The 20939-nt window shown below is 44.7% G+C and overlaps 1 long non-coding RNA gene across 6 annotated transcripts in view; it reads right to left on the reverse strand.

The window, feature by feature from the left end:
* Positions 1 to 428: 428 nt before the first annotated feature.
* Positions 429 to 20939, reverse strand: part of LOC103348448 (uncharacterized) — a 220030-nt gene continuing 199519 nt past the window's right edge. For 5 of the 6 annotated variants that reach the window (XR_011384237.1, XR_011384235.1, XR_011384238.1 and 2 more), the window contains 3 exons: positions 8307 to 8352; positions 964 to 997; positions 429 to 820 (listed from right to left, as the gene is read on the reverse strand). This is a non-coding gene — a long non-coding RNA (uncharacterized lncRNA). The remainder of the gene's footprint in view (positions 821 to 963; positions 998 to 8306; positions 8353 to 20939) is intronic. The other variant, XR_007919868.2, reaches the window with a different exon arrangement.

The following is a 20939-nucleotide window of genomic DNA, read 5'->3' on the forward strand; positions in this document are numbered from 1 at the left end:
ATGAAAAGGACTTTGGCTTTGGAGATTTTACGGTATGCTGAGCTCAGCTATGTCCAGTACCTACCCCAGGTCCGCTGTGTGTGACGGGTACAGGAATTTGAAGCCCTTTGGGCCTCAGTTTCCTCACTCATAACACAGAGCTGACCAAACCGGGTCCACAGTTATGGTTGCTCTGGGGTGAATGTGTCCCCCAGAGCTCATATGTTTGACATTGAGCCCCCAGGTTCCTACGCCAAGGCCGTTTGGAGGTGACTAGGTTTAGATGAGGTCGTGAGAAGGAGCCGTGGTGGTGTTAGTGGCTTTGTAGGAAGAAGAGTGACGAGACCAGCGCATTTGCTGTCTCACCACAGGTGCCTCCCCCACCAGATGCCACGCAGATGCCAGCACCGTGTTCCTGGATTTCCCAGCCTCCAGAACTGTGAGCCAAATAAATCTCCATTCTTTATAACTCCTCAGTCTCAGGCATTTTGTTACAGCAACAGGAAATGGACTAAGACAGCAGCTGGGTGGAGCGGGTGGTGCTGGGGCACCCGGCACAGGGACATCCAGGAACTGTTCGTCAGGGGCAAGGGCGTCTGTCTCCTTCACCTGCGTGTGCTGCACCTGGAAAGAACGTGAACAAGGGGGCTGCCCTCGACAAACGCGTGCTTGTGAAGGGAGGAACAAGGTGCCTGCAGTTCACCTTTTCTCTCGAAATTCTCATTCTCCATGGTTTTGGACAAGCCAGGTGCCCTCCCAGGGTCTCAGCATTTTCAAAATGAGTGAAAATTCACCAACGTGATGGAGTTGCTTCCAGAATTAATACTTACAACACTTAAGTCTAGAAAAAAAAAGTCAAAGCATTAAACAAGGACTCTTTAGGAAATGTAAAAATTCCACCTGCAGTGACTAGTATAGATAAAATCCTGAATTATACTTATCATCACCCTATATTTTAAATTTTGGTCAACATTTAACGCTTACCTTTTTGTTTGATCCCATCATTTCCACCTTTAACCTGTGCAGGGAGAGAATGAATCCTCTGAGGTAATTTGTTACAACTCTTTTTACATTAAATGTAGAACATTTCAAATGCATTTGATGTATTTATTTTTAAAGATTTATTTCATTTTTTTGAAAGAGTGACAGAGTCAGAAAGAGAGCTCTTCCACCCACTGATTCACCCCCAAAATGGCCACAACAGCCAGGGCTGGGCTAGGCTGAAGCTCCATCCGGGCCTCTCACGTGGATGGCGGGGGCCCAAGCTCATGGCCGTCTTCCATTGCAGGGAGCTGAATGCAAAACACAGCGTTCAGGACTCCAGCCGGCGCTCTGCTAGGGGTGGTGGTGCTGCAGGCGGCAGCTTAACAGGCTGTGCCAGCCCCTCAAGTTTCATCCGAAAATCCTACACCATATTTTTTTTTTACAAAAAAATAAAAATGTCTGGACTTTCTTACTGGAGAGTTAGTTTGTGGTTAAAAATTCTAAAGTAAAAAACTTTTAGGGATTCACAAAGCAAATCATTGCAATAAACTAAGTTTACTTATGTTTGGGGCAGAACAGTAAACACTGTTTGATTAAATTATTATTTGTCCTTTGGACTATCTTTTGGTGATAATGCCATCTATATACATACCTTGAAATGCTTATTTTATTTGAAAAAGAGCTTTAGGAAAGAAAAAAAAAAAAACACAACAACTTCTAGGTGATACCCATTCAGCCTGCAGAGGTTCTGCTCTTGTGTGTAGAAACTGTCCATGATCAGGAAGTCATGTAGGGCTGCACCCAATGTGCCTAAGAATAGGTCATGCTCTTAGGACGTTGCCACCGCAGGAGCCAAGTCAACTGTAAAGAACAACTTTAACTCAGAGTTCCCTGGTGAAAACTGATGCCGACTACGTTTATTTCTACCCCAGACCAGGCCTTAAACAACAGAAATGTGTTATCTCCCAGTTTGGAGGCCAGCACACCCAAGACCAAGGTTGGCAGGATCAGTTCCTTCCGTGAGTGTGGGGGACCCTAGTCCACTCCTCTCTCCTGTCGTTTCACAGCCTCCCGTGTTCCTTGGCTTGTGGATGATTTTCCCATGTCTTCATGTTGTCTTCTCTTTGCACAAGGGCACTTCAGAAGTTTATGGAAAACTGAATGAAAAAATACAATTTTTTGGTGCAAAAAATTTTTGAAATTCCACGTTTTTTCATAGTGTGCATTTTGTGACTTTTTGAAGACTCCTCCTATGCATAGTTTTCAAGATTTTTTTTATACCAAAATAAACTTTTTGAATTCTGTTTTCCATGAACTCAAGAACAATTTTAAATCTATTTAATTTGGGGCCAACATTGTGGTGCAGTGGGTTAAGCCACTGCTTATAGTGCTGGCATCCCATGTCAGAACACCAGTCTGAGCCCCCACTACTCTGCTTCTGATTCAGCTCCCTGCTGAATTCGAGGAATGAACTTGCAGATGGAAGTGCTCTCTCTCTCTCTCTCTCTCTCTCTCTCTCACTTGCTCTCTCTCTCTTTCTTTGCCTTTAAAATTCATTTTTGAAGTTTATTTTATTTATTTGAAAGGCAGTGTGATGGGGAAAGGGGCGGGAGGGAGATTTTTCATTTGTTGGTTAACACTCCCCAATGCCTGCAGCAGAGATCTGCCAGGCCCAAGCCAGGAGCCCAGAACTCAATCTAGGTCTCTCATGTGGTTGACAGGGACCCAGGTGCTTGAGTCTGCCCCCCAGAGAATGCCTTAGCAGGAAGCTGGAGTCAGAAAGCAGGGCAAGGCAGCAAAGCTGGTCTCAAACCCAGGGACTCCAACGTGGAATACGAGCATTGCAAGCAGTATCTCAACCCCTGCACCAAATGCTTGCCCATCCGTGAACTTCTGAAGTACCTTCTGCCATGTGTGTTTTTGTGTACAAATTTCTCCTAAAAATTTTATAAGGGCACCAAACCGCACTAGAGTCTACCCTAATGACTTCAACTTAATGCAACCATCTCTGCGAAGACCCTGTTTCCAAATAAGGTCACACTCACTGCTGCTCTGGGTTAGGGCTTCAGTATCTTTTTGGGAACACAGCTCAACCCATAGCACAGGGAAAGCTCTATTGAGAGCCTTAGTCTACAGGCAAGCTCTCCAAGGCTCTGGCTGGACAGGGTGCTGTCCTACTACTCAGGATGACCAAAGTATGTGAGCAGCCTGCTCCACCAGCCTACCCTGCCAAGGAAGCTGGCAGAAGTGGCTGTCGACTTGGCAGCTGGGTATGGCAGGCGTGTGACCTGCATGGCCACCTCTGAGGGCCAGGATTCCAGGAGGCAAGCTCTAGGCACTGAAGCAAGTCAACAGCAATCCCAGTCACCTACACAGAGAGATACCATTCACACGGTCTACACAGCCCACACATTCTCCCCCAGGTGGATATGCCACGTGGGGAAAGGCTGGGTTTGTGTGTTCCAGGGAAACACAGCTAAGTCTTCACTCCCACATCAGGGGGAGACGCTGCCCTTCTGAGGGCATGTTCCCAGTGACCTAAAAGGCCTCCCATTAGGCTCACCTCCCAGACGCCATCATTAGATCAAGTCTCTAAGGTTAATTCATCAATCTTCAATATAAATCCATGAATCCATTGACCATTAACATAAGACTTTGAGGTTTAAACATCTACCTGACTTGTGGGTTCTGTTCAAACCGTAAAATAGATCATTCTTGTGCTAATTGAAAGATTCAGATAGATCACTGATTTTTCCACATAACTGGACAACTAGACAGTTTTATTCCAAGATCAGTAGTACATCTCTATTAAAACACAGTTATTTGGGGGATCAGCAAGTAGTAATGGCATTTATCATGTTCCAACTTAGAACACAACTTTAGGGGCTGGCATTGTGGCATAGCAGGTAAGGCCACTGCCTGTAGCACTGGCAGTGTCCCAAATAGGTGCCTGATTGAGTCCTGGCTGCTCTACTTCTGATCCAACTCCTTGCTAATGTGCCTGGAAAAACTGCAGAAGAAAGCTCAAGTGCTTGGGCCCCCACACCCACATGGGAGACCTAGAAGAAGCTCCTGGCTTCAGACTGGCTCAGGCCCAGTTATTGCGACCATCTAGGGAGTGAACCAGCAGATGGAAGACCTCTCTCCCTATGTCTCTCCCCTTGTCTCTCTGTAACTCTGCCTTTCAAACAAACAAATAAATCTTTAAAAGAAAAAGAACACAACTTTAAAATCAGCATTCGAAATGAGGAGTTGAGATCATGGAAATAACTTCCCGACTAATTTCTTACTAAATACGAAATGACCCCTTCCATCTGGCCTCCATTTCACCCATGTCTTTTTTTTTTTTTTTTTTTTTTTTTTTTTTTTTTTTTTTTTTTTTTTTGACAGGCAGAGTGGACAGTGAGAGAGAGAGACAGAGAGAAAGGTCTTCCTTTTTGCCGCTGGTTCACCCTCCAATGGCCGCCGCTGCAGCCGGCGCACCGCGCTGATCCTGGCAGGAGCCAGGATCCAGGTGCTTTTCCTGGTCTCCCATGGGGTGCAGGGCCCAAGCACCTGGGCCATCCTCCACTGCACTCCCTGGCCATAGCAGAGAGCTGGCCTGGAAGAGAGGCAACCGGGACAGAATCCGGCGCCCCAACCGGGACTAGAACCCGGTGTGCCGGCGCCGCAAGGTGGAGGATTAGCCTATTGAGCCACGGCGCCGGCTCTCACCCATGTCTTAGTAAGGGTGAACATTTTGATCTGAACAGTCTTGCTGAATGCAATTAGCACCTGATTCCTGCTTTTACATTCCCACTAATTCCCCATTTCAATCTTTGATGCCTCCATCTATATTACTTGACTTGTCTGACACATTTGCTGGATATTAAGAGGATTCTGTGTAGAAGAAAGATTTCTTACCCTTACCTTTTGTGGACATTAGTATGCTTTCATGAGACTTGACTTGGGTAATATGTTTGACAGAAAGTAGTAAAAATTATGTTAAATTAATAATTATCACTAGTTTTTAAAATAGGGATATTTTATTTTATTTTGACTAAGGGTATAGTCTTTCTTAAATTTTTACTTATTTACTTATTTGAGCAGTAGAACAAAAGACAGAACTCCCATCCACTAGTTTTCTCCCCATCAAATGCCTACAATGGGTAGGACTGGACCAGGTAGAAGCTGGGAGCCAGAAACTGAACCCAGGTCCATCATACGGATGACAGGGACCCAATTATTAGAACTACCTCTGCTGCCCCCCAGGGTCTGCATTGGCAGGAAGCTGGACTCAGGATCCAGAGCCAGGAATACAATCCAGGTCCTGGGCAACCTAACCAGCATCTTAACCACTAGACCAACTGCATGCTCCTAAAATAGGAATATTTTAAAGGAATCCCCCCAGATATTGGTGCCTTTCAAGATGAAGGCCATAGGCTGTTCCATGGAAGGCAGGAAACTAGAAGAGCAAGCAGGTGCATGCAAAGAGATCACGTGGCAGAGAGGAAGCAAGAGAGACAGCTGCGGAAGCCACGCTGACTTTCTAACAGCTTGCTCTCACTGTCATGAGCGCTCTAATCATCATTGCGTCAGAGAGGAGCCCCCAAGACCTAATTACCTCTTACAGTCCCACCACCTCCCGGCACCACCACACAGGGCAGTCCCACCACCTCCCGGCACCACCACACTGGGCAGTCCCACCACCTCCCGGCACCACTACACTGGGCACCGAGCCTCTGCTGAGTTGTTGCGGGGCAAGCTGCATCTAACCCATAGCAAGAACTTGCAGAAGGATCTTCCACAAGACTATTCTGAGTATCGGTTCATTCTGGACATCGTCCACCCCTAGACAACAGAAAGATTTATCCTAATGTAACCACTTTGACCAGTGTCATAGCAAAATCACAATGCTGCAGTAGACCCTCCAAAACATGTACAAAAATTTCTTTCCAACTCTCATAAATTACAAACTCACACACTATAAGAGAGACAGATTTAGGAGAAAATTGACCATGCTGTTTACATTAAGAATGGAAATAATGGCACTTATTTACTTTAAAAAAAAATGTAACTGGAGGGAGGGAAACATTTTTGAAGAACAACAAGCTAAGCAGCATCTCATTATTCAATTACGATGATATCCTTGTAAATCAGAGCGCTCTCTAATAAGCTGAAGGATAAGGTATTTCCCACGCAAACAGGAAATTAAAAATAGATATTTAAACAAGGCTTCTTTAGTCATCTTGACACCAATTAGCGATACACCGCTTAATTTACACAGAAGCTCAGTTTGGGGAGTGTGACTGAGTCTGCCTTAGCACGAGATTTGGGAACTTTTACGTGTCCTCAGACAACTGGCCACCTCGGGTGATGACCGTGCCCCCGATGTGAGCCTGCTGTGTGTCTTACCCTAGAGCAAGGGGATAATCAGAGCGGTCCTCTAGCCTAAAGGAAGGGCCAAGCCAGGGGGGCCCCCGGTCAGGTGTGGGCTTATCAAGATACAGCTCATCCAACCGAGCTCAGAGGCTGAGGCTGGATACAGAGGTTTTCCCCATTTAAACCAAATTTTTTTTTTTTTTTTAGAAAATTTTTTTTGGACAGGCAGAGTGGATAGTGAGAGAGAGAGAGAGAAAGGTCTTCCTTTTGCCGTTGGTTCACCCTCCAATGGCCACCACGGCTGGTGCCCTGCAGCCGGCGCACTGCGCTGATCCGAAGGCAGGAGCCAGGTGCTTCTCCTGGTCTCCCATGGGGTGCAGGGCCCAAGCACCTGGGCCATCCTCCACTGCACTCCTGGGCCACAGCAGAGAGCTGGCCTGGAAGAGGGGCAACCGGGACAGAATCCAGTGCCCCAACCGGGACCAGAACCCGGTGTGCCGGCACTGCTAGGCGGAGGATTAGCCTATTGAGCCCCGGCACCGGCCACGGTTTTTTTGTCTGTCGGTGAGCACCACCAATACTTTAGGACAGAAACGTGAAAGAGCTTAGGTAAGTGGAGTTCTTTTCCCTTACCTCAGAATCTCCTTTCTTAAGCACTCACACTCTGGATTCTAGGGCTTCATGAGTGAAAGCATTTGACCACAACTTCAGGAACTCTGATCAGATGCCCTCTGGCTCTGCTTTGCCTGCTCCAGGCTGTCACACGAGCGTCATTCCCCAGGAATCTGCCAGATGTGAGTCAATCCCCACCAGTGCTTTCAGCGTGGTCCTTGGCCCTGTCGCCCCGGACACCCGATGACAACCGGACCTGCTTCCCTTCTGCGCGTCTGCATCGTTCAGAGCCCAGCTGGCAGGGCTCACTCGACCCCAGCGTGCCTGTGCCTCTCATCCTAGCCTAGTCCGCAGCCTGGGAAAGCCAGCCCGAGCAAGCCCAGAGTCTCCTGTGCGCTGGGACCTCCAGGTGACAGACAAAAACCTTCCACAAGGGTGATGCTCCTGCATCCCAAAGAGCCTCCCACCAGTAAGGCCACAGTTCGTTCATCTCCTCCTTCCCACGCACGCCAGGACACATCCCCCACTCACATGTGAACCAATTTTGCAAAAACATCCTCCATATGAAATATTGTCACTGCCACCCCTCGAGGCCTGCAGCTGCTCAGGACGTCTCGTGACATCCACTGAGACGGATTCCTTCCTTCCCGCCCTCTCTCTATCCCCTCTTCCTTTTTTTTTTTTTTTCCTTTATGCTTTTATGTGCCAGGAACTGTTACAAGCCTGATTTAATTAATTTGTTTTAACTTAACATAAATGTTAACGTAGGCCATATTTGTTTTAGATCTTTGTATTTTCCTTTTGTTGTGTAAGAAAGGAAACGTATCCTCTAGAGGCGAAGCATTTCTTTCCTTCCCTTGTCTCAATCCCTGCTTCCCCCGGGAGGTACCTGGAGGTTGGTGTGTCCTTCCTGTCCAGGCTGTTGTGTCTGCATAGCCCCTGTATGTGCTATGATTTCAGTGCCCCCTCAAAAACCCAAGTGTGGCCAGAGTGATGGTACTGAGAGGTGGCACGTTAGGTGATTGATTAGTCATGACTGCTCCCTCACTGATGAGATCTAGGCTCTTAGGAAAGAGGCTTCGTGCAGTGTTCAGCTCTCTTGCCCGTCCGCCTTCTGCCATGTTAGAACACAGCACTCCTGCCTTCCAGAGGGGTCAGCCTTCACCAGACAACCAAACCTGCCAGTGCCTTGACCATGAACATTTCCATGAGAATCTCAGAGATAAGGTTAAAAGCACAGTAAAAACTAACCAGGCCATGAAAATACAATATGAATTTAAAACAACAAAATAATAATGGGTAGAAACATATACGCAAGAGATTCAGACACTAATGCTGTCAGACACAGACTTTAAAATAATTATACTTACTGTGTTTGAGGAGGTGCGAGAAAAAATTGAAAATTTTGGCATTGACCTGGAAAGTAAACAAACACACAAATAAAAATTCAAGAATTGAAAACAAAATGATTACACAAATTAATAAATGGATTTTTTTTACCAAACTATACACAGATGAAGAGGAAATTATTGAAGTGGAAGATAAAGCAGAAGAAACATTCAGATTTATGCCTGAAATGATAAAAGCTTGAAAATTTAAACACAGGATGGGGGACACAACAAGGTGTAAGACACCAGTAACCGAAGTAGACAGAGAGAGGGATGATGATCACAATGACTGAGGATTTATCAGAATTGTTGAAAAACATCAGTCCATCTACCCATGAAGTCCCAAGGTCACCAGTGAGGACAAGCACAAATCCATCTCAATAAACTACTGCACTAAAGGCAAAGAGAAAAATTTAAACTACACAGAGAAAAAAGACAGACTGCTTTGAAAGAAGCAAGGAGTTGGTATCTTACTTCCCAAAGGAAAGAGTGAAGCCCAAATATGGTGAAATACCTACAAAATGCTAAAAGAAAATAATTACCAGGCCGTAAGTCTAGGTCCAGAAACTTAGCCTTCAAAAATAGACATGAAGGAGAACATTTTTGGACAAAGAGAGTGGAAAAATTTAATCCCAGCCAAGTTGCATTAAAGAAATTATTAAAGAATGTTTCTTAGACAGAAGGTGCCAGATGGAAGCTTAGAGATGCAGAGAAAAGAGCTATATGCCTGTGTGTTAATTGAAACGAATACCCATGTAATAATAATAAACACAATAATAATATGCTATAGGGGTGACATTATATGTGGAATTAAAATACTATGTATGCAACAATGGTATTTGAGTCAGTCAGGGAGTAAAGAGTTCAAACAGCCTATAAATAAATCTACATTTTTCTGGGAAGAGGTGAAGGTACTGATTAATATTAAAATGATATGTCAAGTACAGATATTGTAAACAGTAAAGGGTAAGCAATAAAAATGTTTCCAAATGGTAGGTAAAAAGTAGACTAAGGAGGAAATGGAATAATAGAAAATACTTGATTAACTCAGAAGGCAATAAAAGGGAGAAAGGAGAACTTAAAACACACAGGAGACAAGTAGTTTGAGGATGACAGACTTAAACCCTGACATATCAACAACAAATAATAGCAATGGATTAAATGCTCTACTTAAGAGACAAAGAGAGACTTAATTTTTAAAATAATCATTATAAATCATTTATGAGTTACATCTAAAACATAATGATACTGAAGAGTTGAAAATAAAAATACTGGTGCACGATTCATGCCCTGGCCTGCAGTGCCGGCATCCCATATGGGTGCCGGTTCAGGACCTGGCTGCTCCACTTCCGATCCAGCTCTCTTCTCTGGAAAAGCAGTAGAAGATGGCCCAAGTCCTTGGGTCCCTGCACCCACGTAGGAGACCTGGAAGAAACTCCTGGCTCCTGGCTTCAGATCGGTGCAGTTCTGGCCATTGCAGCCAATTAGGGGGTGAACCAATGGATGGAAGACCTGTCTCTCTCTCTCTCTCTTTATCTCTGTCTCTTTCTCTCTACCTCTCCTCTCTCTGTGAGACTTTGACTTTTATTTATTTATTTATTTGACAGGCAGAGTGGACAGTGAGAGAGAGAGACAGAGAGAAAGGTCTTCCTTTTTGCCATTGGTTCACCCTCCAATGGCCGCCGCAGCCAGTGCGCAGTGGCTGGCGCACGGCGCTGCTCCAAAGGCAGGAGCCAAGTGCTTCTCCTGGTCTCCCATGGGGTGCAGGGCCCAAGCACCTGGGCCATCCTCCATTGCACTCCCTGGCCACAGCAGAGAGCTGGCCTGGAAGAGGGGCAACCGGGACAGAATCCGGCGCCCCGACTAGGACTAGAACCCGGTGTGCCGGCGCCGCAAGGCGGAGGATTAGCCTAGTGAGCCGCGGCGCCGGCCGTAACTTTGACTTTCAAATAAATAAATAAATCTTAAAAAAAAAAAAAGAAAAAGACCAAAAAAAACCATAGCTGCAAACGCTAAGCCCCCAAAAAGTGGTGTGGCTCTTTTAATAGTAAAACAACAGAGGAAACACTAAGGCAAAAAGCACTACCAGAGACACATTAAACAAACAAACAAACAAACAAACAAACCATGGTGATGATCAATTCAAATTAATGGGGAAGAGCAAACTGTTCAACATGTACATAAATAATATGCATGCAAAATCTACAAAACAAAATTTAAAGGAACTCTGTGGGAATGTAGATAAATGGAAAATCATGGTGGATTTTGACCTACTTGTCAGTGTCAGGTAGAATAGACCGACAAAATATCAGTAAATGTGTAGATTTGAATAACACAGTAACAGACTTGGCTTAGTGAAACCATAGAGAATTGTCGCTCCCCGTCTTCGTGGAGGAACGACACAGGACCCTGCGCTGTTCTTTTGTCTGCTCGGCCCTCCCCGGGTTTGCTGCTGGTTCTTCCCAGGTTGGCTACCGTCCCTTCCACCTCCGTGGAAGGGCGGTTCCCCCTGGCCACATTCCCCACTTCCGCGGGGGAGCGGCACACCGCCGGCCGGCTCTCTCCGGGGCTGCACAGGTGTTCCTTCAGATGGATGTTCCTTGTGCATGTTGTCGCTCTCCTCCTTTATAGTCCTCTTCCACCAATCCCAACTCTGCTACCCACATGCCGAGTACGCTGCTCTCCTCCAGTCAGGAGCAAGATCAGCTCCTGCAGCTCAGTCAATCAAGTTGGTGAGAGGCAGCTGTGTAGAAGCTGTTTTCTCCTCTCCCAGCGCCATATTGTGGGAGAGCAGATGCATAGAATAAGTCTTAATTCCAGTAACTTAGTCTAGTCCGAGTTGCTCCCAGTTGCTCCCCACAGAGAATGCTGCATTCAGCCAGTAAAGAATACATTTAAAGCAAATTCAACATGCATCAACATTATCAGGGATGTTTTCTGATCATAACATAACTAAGCTATCAGTCTATAATAAGAAATAAAAATTCTGTATGTTTGAAAAATAATAGCCCATGAAACATAGAAGAAATTACAGCAGAGATCAGGAAATATTTTGGTTAATCAGTGAAAATACTACACATCAACATAGTGAAGTACACCTAAAACTAGGATGAGAGAGAAATTTTTGCTTTAAATCCACATATTAAGGGGGAAAGTCTTAACAGAGAAATAAAAGGGAGAAAAGGAGAACTTAAAACACACAGGAGACAAATAGTTACCCTTTAAAAAGTGGATTCTAGTGTAATTGCACTTCAAGTAGAGACTAAACTCTGTATAAAGTCAGATATTTTAAACATATATTTTTGAAACATTCTAAGTGAGCTGGAAAAGAATGTTCAAGTTGGAGCTGTTGGGTGTAGGGTTTTACATAAGCCAATTAGGTCAAACGTGTCAGTCTTACTGCTATATCCTTGTTGATTTTTCAGTCTGATTGTTCTATTAGGTACTAACAGAAGATACCTTAAAATCTTCCAGTGTGAATGAGGATTTATACAATTGTATTTTTACTTGTAGTTTTGTCAATTTTTGCTTTATAGATTGAGGCACATACATATTTATAATTGCCATTTCTTTCTGATGAGTTAAAACATTTATCTTTACAAAATGGTGCTTTTTATCTCTTTAAGTCTACTTTACCTGACATTAATGTCCTGTATAACTTTCTTTTAGTGCTCACATGGCATATTTTTATCCATCATTTTACAAGTACTTTCAACCTTTATGTTCTTTTATACTAAAAATGTCTCATGCAATCAACATATACATTGATTTAAAATGCAATCTTGTAACAACTATGTTGTAGTTGGGACATATGTTTTATATACATTTAGTATATTTATTAATATATTTGGGCTTAAATATAAACTAAAGATATTTATCCCTCATGTGTTCTATAACCCTTCCTTTTCTGTTTTATTTTCATTTGCTATATACATACACAAACACTATGTATACATGTGTGTATATGTACTTTCCACTACTAGTCTAAAAGTTATATAGTTTTAAGGTTTTTTAAAATGATTACCCTAGAAATTAAACCACCCTCTGTTTATCAAAGCCTAATATAAATTAGCACTTTATCACTTTCCATATAACATAAGGAACTCAGGCCTATTTAACTCCCTCTCCTCTCCTCTAGACTGATATGCCATTCTTGCCAGGTACTAATTTCTCTTTATTTTTAAACCTCAAAAGATATTATGACTGTTGGACACAGCAGTGGTCGTTTATAGTTAACTTTATATTAACCTGTTTAGTTTCTCAGTTCATTGTAACTTCCTGAATCACCAAGCTTCCACGTGGGATAATTCTTCCTCTAGCATTTCCCTTAGCATTCACTTCTCTCCATTTTTTTTTTTGTCTATGCAAAAGCATCTTTTCACCTTCATTCCTGAAGGATATTATAACTAGGTATAAAATTCTAAGTTTGTAGGGTTTTTTTCCCCCTAGCATTTTGGGAATATAACTTCATTGTATTATTTCCCAATTCCACTTTTTTCTGTTAACAAGTCAACTATCAGTCTTTCAGTCCTTTGAAAGTAATCTAGTAATCTTTGTTTTTTTCTGAATCTATTTTAGAGATTTTCTCTTTGCCTTTGGTGTGTGTGTCTGTGTGTGTGGTTTTTTTTTTTTTTTTTTTTGGACAGGCAGAGTAGACAGTGAGAGAGAGAGACAGAGACAAAGGTCTTCCTTTTTCCATTGGTTCATCCCCCAATGGCTGCTGCAGCTAGTGCACTGCGTTGATCCGAAGCCAGGAGCCAGGTGCTTCCTCTTGGTCTCCCATGCGGGTGCAGGGCCCAAGCACTTGGGCCATCCTCCGCTGTCTTCCCAGGCCACAGCAGAGAGCTGGCCTGGAAGAGGGGCAACCGGGACAGAATCCGACGCCCCGACCGGGACTAGAACCCGGTGTGCCGGCACCACAAGGCGGAGGATTAGCCTATTGAGCCGTGGTGCCGGCCTTTTTGCCTCTGGTTTTCAGTGGTGTGAATATATCTGCATATAAGAAGGTATATTTTATAGTTTTATTTGTATTTACTTGCAGTTTTCAAACCTCCAATCTGTAGCTTGATATATTTTTGACCAATTCTTAGCTATTATCTCTTCAAATATTATTTTTGTCCCATTCTCTCTCTAGAATTTAGTGACATATATGTTGAACTTTCTCATTATACCCATGTATTGCTTGCTTTTTCTTCTGTATTTCCATTCTCTAGTTCATTCTGAGTATTTTCTCTCGACTTCCCTAGTATCCTGCTACTCAGAGTGGTTCATGGACTGGCAACACTGGCATCCTCTGAGAGCTTGTATAAAATGCAGAATCTCAGCCCCAACAGGGCCTAGTACGTCACTGATACAGGAGTACTGAAATAATCTACACCAGTTGTAGATTCGTCTGTTCTTTCTTACAGTTCTACCAGTTTTTGATTCATATTTTCTCTCTTTTTTGATTTATTTATTTTATTTTAAAGTCAGAGTTACAGAGAGAGGAAAGGCAGAGAGAGAGAGAGGTCCTCCATCCGATGGTTCACTCCCCAATTGGCCGCAACGGCCAGAGCTGTGTTGATTAGAAGCCAGGAACCAGGAGCTTCCTCTGGGTCTCCCATGCAGGTGTAGGGGCCCCAGGACATGGGCCATCCTCCACTGCTTTCCCAGGCCATAGAAGAGAGCTGGACTGGAAGTGGAGCTGCTGGGTCTCGAACCAGCACCCATATGGGATGCTGGCACTTCAGGCCAGGGCGTTCATCCACTGCACCACAGCGCTGGCCCCTTGATTCATATTTTCTAAAGTTTTGTATGTTTTTGAGGTTTTATTATTTGGTACACAAACATTTAGGATAATTATTTCTTCTTGTTAAATAATATTATGAAATGGTAATCACTATTTTTATCTGAAACAAATTTTGTCTAATATTAATGTAATCACTCCAACTTCCTTGTGTTTTGCTTTTGGGTTTGACTAGAGTCAGCATGGTGCAACTCCCTTGAGTCTCTTACTTTTAACCCATTTATGTCTTTCTGTTTAAAGTGTGTTTCTAGTAATCAGCATGTTGTTAGGCCTTGATCTCTTAGCCTTGGAATGTTGCCTTTTAACTGAGGTGTGAACCTCACTTACATTTATAGTGATTATTGATATGGTTAGATTTAGGTTTATCATTTTTTAAAAAAAAGATTTATCTATTTATTTGAAAGGCAGAGTTACAGAGAGGCAGAGGCAGAGAGGGAGAGAGAGAGAGAGAGAGGGAGAGAGAGGGAGAGAGAGGGAGAGAGAGGGAGAGAGAGAGAGAGAGAGAGAGAGAGAGAGAGGTCTTCTGTCTGCAGGTTTACTCCCTAGATGGCCACAGCAGCTGGAGAGGCAGAGGCAGAGAGGGAGAGAGAGAGAGAGGGAGAGAGAGGAAGAGAGAGGGAGAGAGAGGAAGAGAGACGGAGAGAGAGGGAGAGAGAGGGAGAGAGAGAGAGAGAGAGAGAGAGAGAGAGAGAGAGAGTGAGAGAGAGAGAGGTCTTCTGTCTGCAGGTTTACTCCCTAGATGGCCACAGCAGCTGGAGCTGCGCTGATCCAAAGCCAGCAGCCAGGAGCTTCTTCCGGGTCTCCCACGCAGGTGCAGGGGCTCAAACATTTGAGCCATCCTCTACTGCTTTCCTAGTCCACAGCAGAGAGCTGGATTGGAAGTGGAGCAGCTGAGACTCAAACCGGTGCGCAAATGGGATGCTGGCACTGCAGGCGGTGGCTTTACCTGCTACACCATGGTGCCGGCCCCAGTTTATCATCTTGTTGCTTGATTTTTATTTGTTACTCATGGTCTTTGTTCCCCTTTTCCTCTTTTTCTTACTTTAAATTAATTGAATATTTTTATTGTTCTATTTTACCTCCTTTGTTGTCTTATTAGAATTTTTTTATTTTCTGGATTTCTCTTGAGTTTACAATGCATCTTTAACTTATTGCAATCTATGTTCAGCGATCTAGGCCACTTCGCAGAGAGAACGAGGGCCTTACAACAGGACATTCCCATTTACCCCATCCCACTTGCGATGTTGCTGAGACTGATTTTACACATTCACGTTCTCTGTGATTGCTGCTTGTGTGATTCTGCTATGTATTATTGCTGCTAGCTCTGCTCCCTGATGTCTTCTTGCTTTGTCTAGTTTGTGAATGTTTTATGTTTTCACTCTTTTTCTGTGTTTACTGCACTCCCCCACCCCCGACCTTTTCAAAAGGACTTATCCTAGGTAGGGTGTTGGAAGTTGTAATGTGGCTATGTTTCCCCAAAGAGAGGGCTGTAATCTGTTTCTGTCTGTTGCCCCAGGCACTACCAGAATGGAAAGGCTGCTACAACCTCAGGTGGAGACTTCCCTCCCATCATCTAGACACGCAGGTGCACATTCCTGCGAGGACTTGGTGCGGGTTACAGACTTCAAGGGAGGTGGCGCCCCATCCAATCTTAGCACCAAAAATCGACATCAGTAAATTTTCATGAAATTCCCCGAGAGTAGCAGCGTGGGCGCATTTCTGGTCTGTTCTCGCCTTAGAGGGGTAGTCCCTGAGGCGTCAGCTTCACGACGGGTATCTCCTACTTTATAACCGGCGTCTCGTATTAGACTCTGCATTCTGATGAGCCCCAAGCTTTGTGTCCCGCAACCCTTAGTACAAAAGGAAAGAAAATCAGAACTTCAAGGTCGCCTTACTTGGCAAATGCCCTCCAGTGTACGGGGCAGCATCGTGCCTCCTTTCCCAGTTGCCCTCTTCACTTGAGTCTTAGTTTCAGTGAAAATTATGTTTGTGCTAGTTCATTGATTCACTTAAAAATGTATGTATAGAAAAAAATCAAAACAGTTTTCACCTAGAATTTCTCGTGTTCTTCAGTGGGAAAGCTGGCCAGGCACATCATCGTCATCTACAGTGCTGGTTCTGAAACGCCAACACGGCACTTCTCTTGACTCCTTCAGCATCCTCGCTGGCTCCCCCTGCTTTCCCAGTCACAAGCAAACTCCTTAGCTTGATACCCAAAGACCTTCTGGTCTGGTCTCTGCTCACCTTCTCAGCCTCCAGGAGGGCCACTAACGAGATCTGTTTGACCCACACAGCATCCTCACGCTGCCCTGGCATTGTGTGTGTTTAATCTCTCCTCTACCCCCACATCAGAGCTCCCCAAGGAAGCCACCCATAACTAGGTCCAAGCTCATGCTCTGATGATCTCTTCACGCACCCTACAAGGAGTGCCCTCGTTGCACTTTAAACCTTCAGCTTACTAGATCAGTCCCTACAGAGACCATGGAATGTATTTTCCTAGCATAAGCTGGGGCTGAAAATAGGTACCGAGCAGGTATTTAGTAAATGAGTGAACAGCGAATCACGCTTTGGCTTAGGGGTTACTGAGTGTTAGAATGGACTAAGAAAAGTGAAAAAAGGATGGAACATTAGACAAAAACTTTCATAATGCAGCAGTCATCCCTTACCCATGGTTTTACTTTCAGAGTTTTAGTTACCGGCAGTCAAACTCATTTGAATCTAAAAAGTACTACAGAAAAGTTGGTATAGAATGGGTGCAAAGTTAGAGTTGATATGAGTAAGGATTATTGATGCTCTACTGCAGGAGCGGGTGACTATAGATAATGCTAATGCACTATTTCTCTCACTAGAAGAAAGGAGTTTGAATGCTTTCACCATAAGGAAATGTTAAATGCTTGATGAGATACATATGCTTACCGATAAGACGTTACACAATATAGACACACATTAAAACATTGCATGCTACTCCATATTATGTACAATTTTTATTTGTCATTGAAAATTTTATTTAAATTAAACAAAGCAAGGAAAGAATTTTCCAGGGGCCGGCGCTGTGGCATAGAAGGTTAAGCCTCCGCCTGCAGGGCCAGCATTCCATATGGATGCCAGTTCTATCCTGGCTGCTCCACTTCAGATCCTGCTCTCTGGTAAGTGCCTGGGAGAGCAGTGAAAGATGGCCCAAGTACTTGGACCCCTGTACCCACATGAGAGACCAGGATGAAGCTCCTGGCTCCTGGTTCCTAGCTTTGGCCTGGCCCAGCTCTGGCCATTGTGGCCATTTGGAGAGTGAGCCAGCAGGTGGAAGGCCTTTCTCTGTCTCTCCCTCTCTCTCTCTGTAACTCTGCCTTTCAAATAAATAAAATAAATCTTTACAAAGGAAATAATTTTCTGGAACAGCAACCACAAAATTAAATGGAAAATTCCAGAATTATAATCCATAAGTTTTAAATTGCATGCTCTTCTGAGTGGTGTGCTGAAACCTCTGGTGGCACCATTCTCTCCAGCCCGGGACATGAGTCATCCCTTTGTCCAGAACACCCATGCTGTATGTGCCACCTGTTGGTCAGTTGGTAGCCAGCTGGGTTATCAGACAACGGTCATGGTACCACAGTGCTTGTCTTCAGCTAACTCTTGTTTTAGTTAATAATGACCCAAAGCACAAGAAGAGTGATGATGGAAATTTTGTTATAGAACACAGTATCAATGCAGTTGTTCTGTTTTATTATTAGATGCTGTTAATCTGTGTCTAATTTATAAATGAAAACTTATACATGTGTACATACAGGACAAAACATAGTATACATAGGTTTTGGCACTATCCACAGCTTCAGGCATCCACTGGGGCTCTTAGGATGTACCCCCCATGGATAAGGGAGAGCCACAACTACTGTTTCTGAACTTAGGAAAGATCTAGGTAGCCTTAACCTAAAACTAGTTTATTTATTTATTTATTTATTTGAAAGTGAGAGTTACACAGAGAGAGGAGAGGCAGAGAGAGAGAGAAAGAGAGAGAGAGAGGTCTTCCATCCGATGGTTCACTCCCCAGTTGGCCGCAACAGCTGGAGTTGCACCCATCCGAAGGCAGGAGCCAGGAGCTTCTTCCAGGTCTCCCACACAAGTGCAGGGGCCCAAGGACTTGGGCCATCTTCTACTGCTTTCCCAGGCCATAGCAGAGAGCTGGATCAGAAGTAGAGTAGCCAGGTCTTGAACCGGCGCCCATATGGAATGCAGGGCACTTCAGGCCAGGGCGTTAACTCACTGTGCCACAGCACCGGCCCTGAAACTATATTTTTAAAGATTTATTTATTTACTTGAGAGGTAGAGTTACAGACAGAGAGAGGGAGAGACAGAGAGAAAGATCTTCTACCTGCTGATTCACTCTCCAAATGGCCACAACAGCCAGAGCTGAACTGATCTGAAGCCAGGAGCCACAAGCTTCTTCCAGGTCTCCTATGCAGGTGCAGGGATCCAAGGGCTTGGGCCATCTTCCACTGCTATCCCAGGCACATTAGCAGGGAGCTGGATCAGAAGTGGAGCAGCTGGGACTCGAACCAGTGTCCGTGTGGGATGCCAGTGCCGCAGGCAGATGCTTAACCTACTATGCCATAGCGCTGGCCCCGCGAAACTAATTTTTTCAAAAGTTCAGTATCAGGGCAGTGCTGCGGCGCAGCCAGTGAAGCCAGCACTTAGGACACCCACATCCCATAATGGAGTGCCTGGGATGGAGCCCTGCCTCTGCTTCAAGTCCAGTTTCCTGATAACGCACCTGGGAGGCAGCAGATGACGATGGCATAAGTCCTTGAGTTCCTGTCACCCACAAGGGAACCCTGATGGAGTTCCTGGCTTCTGGCTTTGGCCTGATGCATTTGACATCTGGGAGTGAATCAGTGAATGGAAGAGTCTCTCTCTCTCCCTCCCTCCTTCCCTCTCCCTCTCATTGCCCTTTGCCTTTTAAATAAATAGATAAATGAATCTTTTATTAAAGAAAGAATAACACTCTACTTGGATGTAAATGACACTTTAGGAAAGGTCTGTGTCCTCACAAATTTCTCACAAGTCACATATTCTCAATCGTTTCTTGCAGGAAAACCTCAGCAGTTCGATCAGAGAGCTCTGGTGTTACCGGCTCGCATCCTGCTTCCACAATCCGGAGCAGCACAGGATGTCCGTCTCTGAACTGCCTTCAAAAGCAACGCAGACAGGGCAGGTCTTACCGAGCAGAGTAAAGGAAGCAAGAGTCGCTGCTGAGGGGCAGGGTGGGGCTGAGAGAAGCAGGGGATTCAGTCCTTCTTTATAAACGTGGCGATCGGTTGGTGCCACAGTTGAGCTGAGTACCACTGAGCATTTCTCTTAGCTGACTTTAGCTCCAGATAACTGTCCTTGCTCTTTCCAGCCCACAGAGCTGTCTACCAGTTGCGCGTTCATCCTCCCTGAGAACCGCGAAAGTCCAATTTGAAATATAAACCCAAGGAGCACGAAACCTCCGACAGTGAGAAGAAATCATATGCAAAGACATTAATTTTCACTTTTATTGTTCCAGCTGTTATGCTGTTAATTGATCCAACCTATTTATTCATAAATAAATGTATTCATAGCAAAAATATGGATCATCAAACCTGATGTAGCCGTCTGTCTAAAGATGTAAATTTCTTCAACCTTAGAAAATCCTTCAATGCAGTTATTATTCAGTGACTGGGAATTCTTCTAGGCTTAACAGCACTTTCTGCAATTTGGTGAAGATTTCTTAATTTTGTAATTTGGGTTGCATTAGTGTGTTTTCACAGTTTCAAGCTGAAGAGTCAAAATTAATATATGTTGATCACTGTGATACCAAAAAAAAATCCCACCATGCACTTTCTGCATTTAAAATTTTGTATATTAAAATGTATGGTGTCTATACTGCTACTCACTAGACTCTCACGCGAAGAGATGAATATGATAAAAAGGTGTGATCAAAGCTAAATGATGCTGAATCACAGCTTTGCACTCTGTGTGTCCACAGAGCCTCCTGACATCTGGAATTTGATGCTTGCAGTTGGCCTGGCTGTCTTTACGTGGGGGCTGCTTTCACACCAATTCTGCATCACAGTGGCTGCCCGCACCCCAGCCAGCATCTTGTGCTACCCTTGGCTTTTCGGGAGGACGCAGGTTCCATGAAGACGAGGATAAGACAGCTGTTTCCAGAGGGCGTCCTGAGCTCCCTGCACCCGACCACACCTGCACACCAGGTTGTCACCCTGGAGCCTGGAGCAGCAGAACTTGGCCACACCTGTGTTCCCAAAGGACCATCAACAGACCTATTGCTTCCTCTCTTGCATATCCAGAAACTCAGGAGACTCTCAACACATGGCAGGCAACCCAACTTTTACTAGCTACTTTAGCTAACTCACAGCCTGGATCTCTCTGAGGCATAGTTCTCTCTACCGTAAAATCAAAACCAGCCCATTGTCCTCCCAGAGGCCAGTCGTAAGGAAGGTCCCCAGAGAGCCTATGCACGTTACAGCTCCCCTCTGGCAGAGCAGATCGTGGGATACAGAATCCAGTGAAAACTGACAAGTATATGAAATAAATGTTAGTCGAATGTTCTAGCTATTGCTTGTGCATAACAAATTATCCCCACAACACAGGAGCCTGACGCAGCACACCTTCAGTATCTCAGAGAGCTTCTGAGGACCAGCAGTCAGGGAGCAGCTTCTTGGGGTGGCGCTAGCACTCGGGGTTTCACATGAGGTTGCACGAACGTCACTTAGCTGGGGCTACAGTCAGCCCAGAGCTTGGCGGGGGCTGGAGAATCCACCTCCATGCTCCCTCTCCTGCCCGAGGCCTCGGTT

This window comes from Oryctolagus cuniculus, chromosome 18 (assembly GCF_964237555.1).
Source record: "Oryctolagus cuniculus chromosome 18, mOryCun1.1, whole genome shotgun sequence".
Lineage (NCBI taxonomy): Eukaryota > Metazoa > Chordata > Mammalia > Lagomorpha > Leporidae > Oryctolagus > Oryctolagus cuniculus.